This window comes from Phoenix dactylifera, unplaced genomic scaffold (genome assembly GCF_009389715.1).
Source record: "Phoenix dactylifera cultivar Barhee BC4 unplaced genomic scaffold, palm_55x_up_171113_PBpolish2nd_filt_p 000346F, whole genome shotgun sequence".
NCBI classification, from domain to species: domain Eukaryota; kingdom Viridiplantae; phylum Streptophyta; class Magnoliopsida; order Arecales; family Arecaceae; genus Phoenix; species Phoenix dactylifera.
In genome coordinates, this window is record NW_024067805.1 from 335,512 (window position 1) to 349,907 (window position 14,396).

Here is a 14,396-nt window from a genome sequence, read left to right on the forward strand (position 1 = left end):
CATCTCTGGACCCAAGATCTTCCTCTCCCCCACATCATCCCAACAGATAGGCGATCTGCACTTCCTACCATATAGAGCCTCATAAGGAGCCATCTGTATGCTTGCCTGGTAGCTATTATTATAAGCAAACTCTACCAGTGACAAGTGATGATCCCAAGAGCCCCTCATATCAATAGAGCAGGCTCTCAGCATATCCTCTAGAATCTGGATGGTCCTCTCAGACTGTCCATCTGTCTGTGGATGAAAGGCTGTACTGAAGCTAAGGGTGGTCCCCAAAGCTCTGTGCAAGCTGCCCCAGAAATGTGCCACAAACCGGGAATCTCTGTCTGATACAATGGATACTGGAACTCCGTGCAGCCGTACTATCTGCTCGATATATAATTCTGCCAGCTTCTCCAGTGTCATCCCAGTCTTGATTGCCAGAAAATGAGCTATTTTGGTCAGTCTGTCTACGATCACCCAGACTGAATCATGACCTCTAAGGATACGAGGTAGTCCTGATACGAAATCCATAGTGATATGCTCCCATTTCCACTCTGGAATCGGCAGAGGCTGTAGCATACCTGCTGGTCTCTGATGTTCAATCTTAACTTGCTGACAAGTTAAGCATTGAGATACATGCTGGGCAATCTCCCTCTTCATGTTATTCCACCAAAACACCGCTTTCAGATCCTTGTACATCTTGGTACTGCCTGGGTGCACTGTATATCCCATACTGTGAGCTTCATCCATGATTTCCTTCTTTAGACCAGGATTATCTGGAACACAGACTCTGTTAATAAACCTCAAAGAGCCATCTTCATGTATACGGAAATCTGACTGTGTACCAGACTCGATATCCCTCCTGATCTTCTGGAGTCGAGGGTCATCAACTTGCGCTGCCTTAATTCTATCAATAAGTGTAGGCTGGACTCGCAAGTTTGCCAATTTCATAGTAGCCTCATGTAGATACACCTCTATCTCTGCTCTCCTCAGATCTTTCAGAATATCCTTCTGAGTAGTAATCAAGGTTGCAATATTCCCTGAAGATTTTCGGCTCAGTGCATCTGCTACTACATTTGCCTTTCCAGGGTGATAGTGGATAGTCAGATCATAATCTTTTAACAACTCCAGCCACCTCCTCTGTCTCATGTTCAGCTCTTTTTGAGTAAAGAGATATTTCAGACTTTTATGATCAGTATATACCTGACATGTCTCTCCATACAAATAGTGCCTCCATATTTTCAGAGCAAATACAACTGCTGCAAGCTCGAGATCATGTGTGGGATAGTTTTCTTCATAAGGCTTGAGCTGTCTAGAGGCGTAGGCAATAACTTTTCCATTCTGCATCAGCACACAGCCCAAACCCTTCTTGGAGGCATCACTGTAAATAGTATAATCAACACCCGTGACTGGCAGAGTCAAGATAGGTGCTGACACTAGCCGGCGCTTCAATTCCTCGAAGCTCTTCTCACACTGATCCGACCACTCGAATTTCACTCCTTTGCGAGTGAGTCGAGTCAAGGGCCCAGCAATACTAGAGAAGCCTTCTACAAATCTTCTGTAATAGCCGGCTAATCCAAGGAAACTGCGGATCTCTGATACATTTGTCGGTCTGCTCCAGTCAACTACAGCTTCGATCTTCTTCGGGTCAACCATAATTCCTTCTTTAGATACCACATGCCCCAAGAACATCACCTGATCCAGCCAGAACTGACATTTCTTCAGTTTCCCATACAATTGATTTTGTCTCAAAATTTCCAAAACAATTTTCAAGTGTTGCTCATGCTCAGTATGACTCTTGGAATAGATTAAGATGTCATCAATAAACACAATTACAAATTTGTCCAAGAAAGGTTTAAATACCCTGTTCATCAGATCCATAAATGTAGCTGGAGCATTTGTCAACCCGAAAGGCATCACCAGATACTCATAATGGCCATATCTGGTGCGGAAGGCAGTCTTGGCTATATCAGACTCCTTTATCCTCAACTGATGATATCCAGATCGCAGATCAATCTTTGAAAACACCTGGGCACCCTGAAGCTGATCAAACAAGTCATCAATCCGGGGCAGGAGGTACCTGTTCTTGATAGTCACTTTGTTAATTTCCCGGAAATCAATGCATAGCCTCATACTGCCGTCCTTCTTCCTCACAAATAACACTGGTGCACCCCAAGGAGAGACACTGGGTCGAATGAAACCCAGATCCAATAGCTCCTGCAACTGTTCCTTCAGTTCTTTTAGTTCAGCAGGGGCCATTCTGTAAGGAGGTCTAGATATGGGTGCCGTACCAGGGTTTAGATCAATGGCAAATTCTACCTCTCTAACTGGTGGTAAACCAAGAAGCTCATCAGGGAAAACATCAGGGTATTCCCTGACCACGGGTATGTCTTCAATTTTCTGTTCCGACTGCTCAGAATCCATGACGGCTGCCATATACATAGAGCACCCCTTCCTGAGAGACCGAATACCCTGTAAGGCTGCCACTATCTGAGGGGAGACACACCCTCCATCATCCACAAAATAAAATTCTTCAATGTCAGGGATTCGGAAAGTCACCCGCTTCGAGAAGCAGTCCATGGTAGCGTGATATATAGCTAACCAATCCATACCCAGAATTAAATCAAATTCATGTAAGTCCATGACAATAAGGTCAGCTTTCAAGTCTCTACCCTCTACAATTACTGGGCAAGACTTGCATATCAGTGAGGTGATCATCTTACCCCCAGCTGGGGTACTAACACATAATTCCCTCTCCAAGGGTGAGCAAAATATATCATGCTTATGCACATATGTAGATGAAATAAAAGAGTGTGTGACCCCTGAGTCGAATAGTGCATATGCATAAGTAGAATGTACTAATAAGGTACCTGTCACTGCCGTGTTGGATGCCTGAGCATCCTGCTGTGTCAGTGCATATACCCGTCCCTGGGTGCGAGACCCTCCTCCTGTCTGCTGTCTGGGAGCGGCTGGCTGAGAAAGCTGTGCTGGATCAGGGAGAATCTGTCGCTGAGGAGCCCTAGCGCTCGGTGGCCTCTGCACAGATCCGGCCCGGGGACAACTAGAAATCCTGTGGCCCGGCTGACCACACCCATAACAGACAATAGTCCTAGACTGGGTCTGAGGACACTGAGCCATCTTGTGGCCCTGTTGGCCACATCTGTAACATGCTCCAACCCTGGGCCGTCTCCGGGGACAATCAATGGCCTTGTGTCCAATCTGACTGCAAAAATAACAGGCTCCTGATATCACCCGGTGCTCTGGTGCAGTCCTTCCAGGTGGAGCTCGCTGTCCTGCTCCGTGACGGATCTGCACGGGTCGGCGTACATGCCGCTCACTATCCGAATCAGAATCTCTGGCCCTCTTCAGCCTCCCTTTATGTGCTTCCTGCGTCTCTTTCCAGATAATCTCCATATTCTTCGCTCTGTCTACAAGATCATCATAGTCGGTCCAATGGACAGCAGCCAAGCCTCGACGCAGGTGGGATCTCAATCCCTCCTCAAATCTACTCATCCTGGCTACAGGGTCCTGGACGAGGGAGGGTGCAAAACGAGACAGTCTATCGAACTCTGCCTCGTAATCCTCAACTGACATACTCCCCTGAGAGAGACTCAGGAACTCTCTCTCCAACTCTCTGACACGGCTGGACGGAAAATATTTGGAATAAAAAGCCGTCCGAAATCCAGCCCAAGTCACAGTCCCGATATCCTGTATCATGGTCCGCTCCACTGACTCCCACCAGTGGTGTGCCCGGTCCTGGAGCATATAAGTAGCATATCTGACTCTCTCCTCCTCGGTGCATCCCATGGCCCTGAAGGCCTTCTCCATCTCGTCAAGCCAGTGTTCGGCCTCCTGGGGATCTGTGGTTCCCTTGAAGGCCGGAGGAGCCAACTTCCGAAATTCTGCAATGCTCCTCCCCTGATCCGACGAGCTAGCAGAGGGATACTGTGACTGTGGGTCCCTCTGCTGTCTGACCAGCCCAATCACCTCCCTGACCAGTTCCAATACTGGGGTCGATCCTCCCGCCTGATCCTGTTCTAGTCGGTCTAAAACTGTCGGAGCAATCTCCTCTTCCTGAACTCGTTCAGCTGGGCGAGGAGTCGCCGGATCATCTCCCATCGTCTCAATCAGATGACGAGGTGGTACACGAGCACGGCGGGGCGGCATCCTGATACAGACATAATACCACAAGTTAGGGTTAAGTCAAAAATCATCCTATGAGTTTACTACCCCACTCTCATTTCCTCACATGTGTCCCGATGCTCCTAGGGTTTTCATTAGTTATTGTTCTTTTGTTCTGATGTCCCTAGTGATCGTTAACCTAAGCTCTGATACCACTAAATCTGTCACGCCCCGAACCCGAACCTAGGCCCGGGACGCGCCAGACGCCGCACACCCGCACGGCGGACCGCACGGGCGTGCAAGGCTGAATAATCAGACACTCAAGTCACAACATCAGATCTCAATATCAATACTAAAAATCTATCTTTTATGATAATCAAATCAATAATTCAATTTCAAATGTCTCAAATAAAGTTGATAACATTTATTTACAAGATCAATTACTTATGACAAAATGAATCTAAATCTATCTATGTCCAGTGTCATAAGTCCTCTCCTCCCGAATCCCCCATCAATCATCTCCTGCAATTATGTCAAAAACAGGTATGAGCTACAACAGCTCAGTAGGTAACAACATGCATAAAGTCACGATAACATGTATTAAAGCATATGCAATGTAACTACAGGTCATGTGCACAAAATAAATATGATGATCCGCAAACCAATCCGATACTCAAGTAATATATATATATACCATCTCAGTCTATCACATCACGCATAACATAATCCACAGATCAAACCGCATGACTACGGCCACATCACCCAGTGGCATGGTCACACCGAAGTGTCAACACTCTGCTCCTAATGGAGCCCTGCACCGCAGTGCTGCACCCCAGGGTGCCCAATCTCTGCTCCTCAGAGCATGCTCCGCAGAGCCAAAACACCCCATAGTGCCGGAACTAGTTCCTCATACAAGTCGACAGGGCCAACGTTTCCACCCCATTGGCGGAAATCCTAGACAATAGTCACGCGGTCTCCAAAATCACATCCACAATTTCCAACAATCAAACTTAATATAAACATAAGTTTTCAAAACCAATATCTACATAATAGATTTTCAGATGATCGATTTCCAGTCAAAACATGCTTCTAAATAATAATGATGCCAAGAATATAAAACATATCAATATGCTGGAAATAATCATACACATATGCATAATACATGTAAATCATACTTTGAGCAAGGTTACCTACCTGGGCTCGCTTAAAAATTCCTGCCACAGATATCACGAACCCCTGATTAAACATAAATATTAATTATTTAATTAATTAAAAAACATAATTTAAACTAATTCCAATCCCCTAAACTCCTAAGTTCATAGATCCAAGAATAAGTAAACTAGATCCCAAAAATCAGAATTCTTTAGACCCAAACCAATTGTGGCCCAACACAGATTAGGCCCAAATGAACCAGACCAGATTACAGGTCCAAATCAGATCTCGGGCCCAAACCAAACCAGCCCACAAATCCAATCAGACCCAACTCAGCCCAAAGACAGGTTCCTAGCCCAAATTCTTGACTCAAATTCAGACCCTAATCAAAACCCATTCACGGAATAGGTGGAACCGGTTCACAGTTTAGACCCGGTTCAAAGTCTGGTTCACCATTAAAGCATAGATTTCAAAGCAAGGAAAAAAAAACACCCAGGCCGAATAAAGAAGGAGAAGAAGAAAGAGAAGAAGAAGAAGGAAGAGAAGAAGAAGAAGAAGAAGAAAGGAAAAGGAAGGAGGGGGGTGCTGGTGGTCCCGATCGGCCCTCGGCGGTCGACCGTGGCCCTCAGCGGCGGCGTTCGGCCAGCCGCCGTCGGCTACCCAACCTTCACGAGCGGCACCGGACGAGAAGAGGAAGAGAAGAAGGAGAGGAAGAAGGGAGGAAAGAGAGGGAGACCGGGGCTGGAAGCCCGGCCCCCGTTCACCCACCTCCGGCCGAACCCGTTTCGGCCGGATTGACCCCGGCCGGCCACCGTCGGCCGGACGAATCTCACATAAGAAACTTCCCCGAAACAGGGGAAGTGAAATCGATTGAAAATACCATCAAAATGATAAAAAAAAACATGTCTTTCTCACCTCCGGTCGTCGACGAAAGGATCCCCGGCGGCGTTGGCGGCTCCGGCGGCGGCGGGGCTCCGGCGATCCTCTCACAAAGAGGGAAAAACGAAGAGGAGAAGGTTTGAACTTTCAGAAGAATGGGAGCTCCTCTGAGAGTTTCTCAAAGAGGGAGAGAGGGAGAGAGGGAGAGAGGGGAAGAGGGAAGAGGGGGGTGGGGCGGAGATCCCGCTGGCCGTTCGGCCGGCGTGGTCATCGTGGTCACCCCCACGATGACTCAACTGAAGTCGGCACCCCTTGCCGACTTCAGTATGTTGGGCCCTAGGACGGGCCCAACTCAGGTCTTCACAAATACAGCCTCTTAGGGGCCCAAAAGAACTTCTATTTTTTGAAGGAAATGTGCGGCTTTGCTTGCTTGCTCCCTTAATAGACACCTTCCTTCCCTTTTTAAATACAACCCTACCTCCTTAAGTATCTCCTCCACAGACAAGATATATATGATCATCTTCTTAAATTGAATACTTTTTATTTTTTTAATCAATTATGATCATATTGCAGTGATCTTTTTTAAAATTCAAGTTGAAAATCATAACTATAGATGACTAGAAACAGATAATGTAAAATTGTGCCTAGTTACTAAACCCCCTTTTCACCAATTCTTTTACCCTCTTGACTTCCGTCCCCTTGTTTCTTTTTTTTTTAAATTTTTTTGGTTCCTCCTCATTGCCTCCCATTTTTAGTTTTTTATGCAATTACCATTATTTATCTTAGAATATATGCAAATCTTAAAATATTTTAAATCCTAATAATATTTCCAACATCCCTATGTACGTGTGTGTGTGTGTGTGTGTGTATATGTTCTAATGTTTCTAAGAATAATGTTCATACATGTCAAATAACGAAATGAGTTTTTCATTTATTGTGGAGAAGCCGGTAAGGAACAGGACAGAGATGGAGAAAGAGAGGAGAGTAGGGCTGATAATGGGCTTCGGCCAGCCTAGGCCCGTCGGGCCGGGCCGACTTTCTGCTGGCCAGGTTGAGAACGGGTCATGGGCCGGGTTCTGGGCCTCTAATGTCATGTGCCCAAAGCCCATGGGTTTGTAATGACGTTTCACACGAATATGTACTGTTACCACCGAAGTTGAGTTTGACAAATCCTGAAGGAAATAGATTCTCTTATATAATTATGGAATGACGTGCTTTGTGGGTTGAGAAGTATTTCTTCTCATTTAAAACAGCCATGATAGAGTTTCAATAAATCAAGCCACCCATGGCCATCTGAATGGTTGTGATTAATCAAAAGCCAATCTTTTTCCTTCTTGATCATCTTTTTCTTGATGCTACGGGAGGAGGAGGAGGTGGGGCTCAAATTGCAGTAGATTTCTTAAGCTTTTTCTAGCTTTGGTAGCTAATGCTTTCCCTGTTTTCTTTCTTCATCATGCAATCTGTCTTCTTGAACTATTTCACTTTTTTTATGTCACCAAATATATCATATGAGCGAAATAAGATGTCTGCCCATCACACATGTCATTTACAAAATCGCCCATGTTTTTTTTTTCCTATCATTAATGTTACCATATGCATAATGTTCTATGAATGCTCCTAAGTTTTATATTCACATGCTTGTAAACCGTTTTTTAACTAGCTTGGTCCTTAATCGCACACTTCAACCTGAGTGATAGCATAAATTGATTAACAAATTTACGAATGAGAAAATAAATATAATAGCTAAAAACTGCATGGTTATTGTTGAAACTATCAGATTTAGAGCTTTTTCAAAGCCTATTGGACTCACTTCTAGTGCAAACTGAGATCTTTGTGCTAGGATGATATCTTGTCTCAGCGTGGACTCCGTTTGTTAGGAAGTAAATCATCTTTGGTAGAATCGTCAATCCATTAATATAGAAATAAAAAGATAGGCTAGCTAAATAAAATGTCTAATAAACTAGCAGTCAAGGTTGGGAGCACCATGGTAGCGGTTGATAGGAGGCTTCATTCCTCGAATAATTGGAAGCTATATAAAGAAATACATTCTTAAGTTATAGATTGATACTTCTATGCTCTCTAAGGCAAAATTCTGGCTCCACCATGACTTCCAACTTGTCACGAAACCAGCCCCATCTGGCCCCACTGGTTCTGACGCCATGGCCCCCAACCTTGCCCCCACCCCTCCTCTCGGCGTCGGCTCTAACCAGCACCATTTCAAACATTGAGAGCCTTGGAATGGAAATTGGAATGGCCACAGTTTGGTTCGTGATTAGAAGTCGAATGGGAATTGAATATTAAATAAGAGTCAACATTGAATTTTGGGAGTTTGAGTATATTTCTATTTTTCTCAGAATCAGAATGGAAATAAAACTTTGTTCGACCAAATGACTAGAACGTGAGTTACTCATTTTTATTACCACTTTATAGCCCAACTCCTCCCAACCGAATATGCCCTTAGTCTCTAAGGGCTACGTCCTCACTGTTCTTACCCTCAACAAGGCCATGGCGAAACTGATAGCATGTAGCAAAGGCGAGCACTGTTGAAATATTACGGGTCGGAATTGAACTTGGAGTGGGCTTAAACCATCAGCAGTCCCAAAGGAGAGAGAGGTAAGGTGGTAGCATGACATTTTTTTCTCCTCTCTTCTGTTTTCTACATGAACTCTGTTTATTTCCCAGTTGCGAAAATGCAACATGTAATGATTATGTTATTACGTAAACAAATCCAGTCCTCTAAATTAAAATCAATGACTAATATGATTTAGTGAGTTGAGTAAAGTAAAACAACTCATAGATAAGATAAAAAGTTTTTGTTTGAGGAGACTACCCTGTTCTTATTTCCTTGCCATAATATTGAACTAATATTTGATAAATTATTCAAAGAGAGTAATATAATTCTTATTTTTTTTACTATAATATCTCTGCTGGTGAATATTCTGGAGTTTTTTGAGCTATCACAAATGTATAAGTGTTACATTTGAGATTTGGAAATTAAAATTGACTAATCCAATCATTAAACTAATTCCTTGTGATGAAAGATCTGCCTTTATTATAAAATTTGACATGGATAAAAGCTTAACTTATACATTTGTTGATTTAGGTAACCAAACTTTGGTTCGTATGATGCGACTCCTATTACTTTAGGCAAGGTATCGGAGTTCGATTCTATAGGGCATTATCCCTCATTTCGACCACCAATTATACTAAGCTCTAATACTACAAGTAATGACTTGATCCACCCTGGACTTGCTTTCTGCCTTAGTGAGGTAGGCATAGAGTATATGGTATAGAGTATAGGGTGGGGAGTAGCCCCTCCCATGTCAAAAAAAAGAAGAAGAAAAAAACAATTATTAGTTGATTGGCTTGTCAACCATGGAAAAGTTCCATTAATTTTTTTTTCATGTCTTCATTTCTTCTTACCCTACATTCTTATTTCTCTTTTTAACTTTGCGCAAAGATCTGATGGCAATGTAGTTGCAACATTACTTTCTCTCTCTTCTTATCAACATAATTGAGCATAGAATTCGAACATATTGAGTTTAAATTTCTTCCTTTATTAATGTAACATTCGACTTATTGTGGAAAAAAGAAAAGAAAATCTTTGTAATGCATATCTATCTTTCTGTGATTTAAAAATGGATATACCATCAAATCGGGCCAAGATAAATGACTAGCTTCCCCATTGAAGCCACAGAAGCACAGACCACCATTGCTTGTTCCGGAACTACCACCACCCATGGTTGGCCGCACCTTCAGTCAATCCTCTCTCTCTCTCTCTCTCTCTCTCGTATGGTCAAAAGTGTTTCCTCTCTTCCTTCTTTTCAGTTGATGGGAGTCTTTGTTGCATTGTCCCCAAAGGTTTCGGTTTTTTAGAAGTAGTAGAAAGATCAAGCTTGTTCATCCTACTCCTGGTTGCACATATGGAGCCAGAGCACCAAAACCGGGCTCGCTTGGAAGGGAGCTCCACGGGTGTGTTATTTTATATGAAACAAGGGCATGTGGCCACCATTAAACGAGCCATCTCCTAGCCGGGAATCTTTCAACTTCATGACTTCGAGAGGACATTGATCATAAAGTATTTCAAATGGGGCACCCATCTTCCAATCTTCCCCCCTCCTTTTTTTTTAATAGGTTTAATGATGAAAGTGAGGAGAGTGTTTTTGTGCCATCTAATTGTTGAAAGTTTTCATGGATATAGGAACAAGATTTAGTTGCAGATAATTAAGGCACACTGCGAGTCTCATATGATCAAGCACCTCAATAATTGGGAATGGCTGCATCTAACATGCAATGTTTATATGCTGCACCCTTGTAAATGTTGAACCATTGAGATCAAGGTAGGAGAGGACAATGAAACACTGATAATAGAGTTGAGGGAATAAGGATAGAGAAAGCCTAGTTACATAGCAACAATGTAGATAAAAGGTGCTAATGAGAGACTAATAGATCTGAATCCTATACAGATACATGAAGAATTAAAGTCAAGATATTCTTATATTGGTTTTATTTATTTTTTTAAAAAAAAGATTCATGCTGATGACTGTCCATTTTATAATTGCAAGTTGGATAACAAGAAAGACATTGATACCAAAGTTTTGGTTCCAACATTGTCATTAGCAAATATCATAATCTATCAAAAGAAATCCAAAATTTTGTTTTTTATTTTATGTTGCTTTATAAGTACAATACAACTTTGCTGGTTGTCATAATAGCAAATGACTTTGTTTCTAATTTTCTAATAGAATAATATAACTTTTCATTTAATTATTTATATAACTAAAGATTGATTTTAGAAAACTTAATATGAAAAACTGTAAATTCTATGATTTATGACAACATCAACATCCTCTTTGTCAACTATCAATTATTGTGTTTCTTTTGGGAAAAAGAATCCATTATCATGAATGTTATATAGTATTTTAGAGGAAAAAAGTTGGGGACTGCTATATAATGTTCTCTTTTTCATGACCTCAATGAGTTGGGTGGATTTCCCTCCACCTCAAACAAAAAAAAGGAATGGTTATTTTCAGTTCATTAGATCCATTTATGGTGCAAACAAACCACCTAGAAATTTTGTCATTAGCCATTACAACAACAAAATTTTAAAAAAAAAAGAGCCACCATGGATGCAATTCATTGATCCCCATGAACCTGACCAAATCTGACCTTACTTGGTCTCAATTTTGACCTGATTGGATTTGGTCAAAGTCAGGCTCAGGATTCTCAGGAATATCCATGTATTTTTGTATTCAAGATGATCCAATCAGGTTTGTTTCAGGTCCTTCTCCCTACCCAACTCATGTGGAGCTTTAACCACACCTGCTCTTGCCCAACCAAGAAGTTCGCATTCATCAAGAAGACACCTCAAGTATAATATATGCCTAACCAACCCACTAATCTCCCTTAAACCAGCAAGGTGACGGATTAGTCTAATGTCTTCATTAATTTTTTCTCCAATGAGGTAGCTTACCACATAACAGTCACGGGGGTGTCGTGATAGTTACTTCATGAACATGTCATAATTACATGTTAGAATAGTGAAAAACACCAACTTGGACGGTGAACCAAGACATCATTAGCCTGTTATGCCCGATGGGGTAACTTGGAAGCTATAAGCTTTCCTTATTTTTTTAACTTTAAACCCATAAGCTTTTGAAAGGAGGCTGCGTCGAATTAAGTTATCTTCACTATAAGATTTTAGCTTTTTAGTAGCATCAAAAACTATCATTAAAAGATTTAAAAATCACCACTATAACTATCAGCGACGGCTGTAATGGCCGTAAGTAAAGTGACTGAATGCTGTCACTAATACTCAAACAATTAGTAAGACATTAGCGGCGGCCTTTTTGCGACTATATATGCGGTTGCCACTAATACTAGATATTTTGTAGCAAGAAAAAATGTTGCTATAAAAAAAGATTAATATTAGTGACAACTTTGAACAATCATCATAAAAAATACGGCATTAATGTGCCCCTAAGGAGATGAAGTTTTGTAGTGCTCCCATCTCTTTAACCTCGGATACCTATCTTAGTGAGTGAAATTTCCTCCATCCCAATCCTTTTGCCTAGCCTTAGATTGCTCCTAAGCCGACAGCTAAGAAGCCCATCCCTCTTTTTATACATTTCTTTATACTTTTCCTCTTCCCTCTTTGTATACTGTAGGTGGATAGTGTAGTTTCTTTATAGCCTTTGTCACGTGAGAGTCATTAAACGACATTTCTCTCTTTAACTTTGGCTGAGATCACATTATGTCCACCACCCTGATATATAATTCACTCATTAAAAATATAAAGTTGTGGAGGACTATGAGGCTTCTCACCACCTAAGGATCATAAAACAGAAGGATGGATATAGGTGAGAGTGGTAAGAGAGGGACAGGGAAAATGTGGATAGATTCTAGTGGGGGAGCGTCCCGAGGTCAAGACCCTAAAAACGAGGGCTTGGAGCAGCGCCGTTTAGCTTTACGCCCTTTTGCGTTTTGTAGGCCGGGGAGAGTGGATGTGGGTGTCGACCCCTTCCACAAACCTTTTATTTGGAATCATTAGATTACAATACTAATATGACTATCTTAAAGCTTAAACAAAGATGTGGTCGTATAAATTAAAGGGGATGGGAGAGGAGGGTAAAGTGGGGTGGGTAAGTGGTGGAATCCAAACGCCATGTGGTTTTTGCCTCGAGTTGTGGGTGAATGCAGTTTAAACTTTTGAACTGGAGGGAGTGAGTGGCAGTGGAGGTGGTGGAGTTCTGACTTGGATGACTTTGAAGCATGGGCATCATGGTTAATTACGTCTTAATCTCTGTTTTAATGCATAAATCAATGTTGAGTACTGTATTACTTGTGTAAAAAAAGTAGATGTAATCAATCTATTAGATTAGAAAAATAGTCACGAATAGATGGGTGATACATGCACACTTGCTAGGTAAGAGATTTAATGGCTAAGAGACAAGAGTTTGAGACAATTAAACATTCATGGCTGTTTCTATTGCTAGAACCTAATCATAATTTTGTACTTGGAATAAAAAGTCGATATCTCACTCTTGAAATACTGAGGATTTTTAATTTTTATGCATGCGCGAAATATATGCAACTAATGCCATGACAAATGATGCTCAAGGCCTCCTCCATGGGTGTGAATTGCAATTGATTGCAGACTTTGAGAGAAATAATTGATTATCCAGCTAACATGAAACTCAAAGTGCGCTAATTATGCATTTTAGTCTGAAACATTGTTTATCAGACCTAAACTGTACTGGATGTGATCTTGCGTACGAAAGATCGAGACCAAATGAAAAGAAACACGAAAAGTCCAAGGCTTGCCATGTTTAATTATTAATCCAAATGAAGAATATAAACATGCAAGAGGTCATTGGAGACAGAAGGAATTTGCCAAATTTGCATTGCTTGGAACAATTATCATACAGCCGCTAGGGTGCTACATCACATGCAAGGAATGCAATTAGGCTTATATTACATAAGCTACAAGACTATAGATTTTTTGCATTGTAGGGGCTTTTCTTTTGCATGATAACATGAAACTATTCAGAAGTGTAGGTCCAACTTGGTGTAATTAATTGTAGATGTGTATCATAGTCATTGCTGAATATGAAGTAATGCTAATGCTAGAGACACTACTTATTGGTCTTTAGAAGAAAAATGTAGGTCTTCATTCTCTAGGGCTCAACCTATGCTAGATATATGTTTCTCCTTGTATTTCATCAAATCATAAGAGATTTGATGTTTTTGTAGGGGTTGTTCATAAGGTCCCCTGACAATTGGAATCTAACTTTAGAGAGACATATATTGATATTAGGATGTTATTTTACATTTTTTGTAAATTTTATTTTAAGCATTTGTTTAATTTCTTTGGGGTAATCATGCATTATCATGTAAATATTATCAACGAACTGCATGAGATTTGTTCACTTTGGACAACAGAGACACTTAAATATCAAAGTTAATCGTACTTGTTGTTAGTTGCTAGATATCACATTCCTGAAGCAAATAAGGATATTTTTAAAGACCTACAAATAGACTTGATATGGCTTTTGAATTTAGAAGCCATAAACACATCGTCTAAAGCTTAAATTAATAGTAAAAAGAGCATAGACCTTGGGTTGCATGCACTTAAATTATATTATTAAAAAGATAAGCCTGTCTGCAACCGATTGGTTTTTCAGTTTAACATAAGCCCCTCACTTGTCAGGAACAATTAAGCTGGTGTCAACGAAAAGATAAACTTCGAAACACTTACCAAA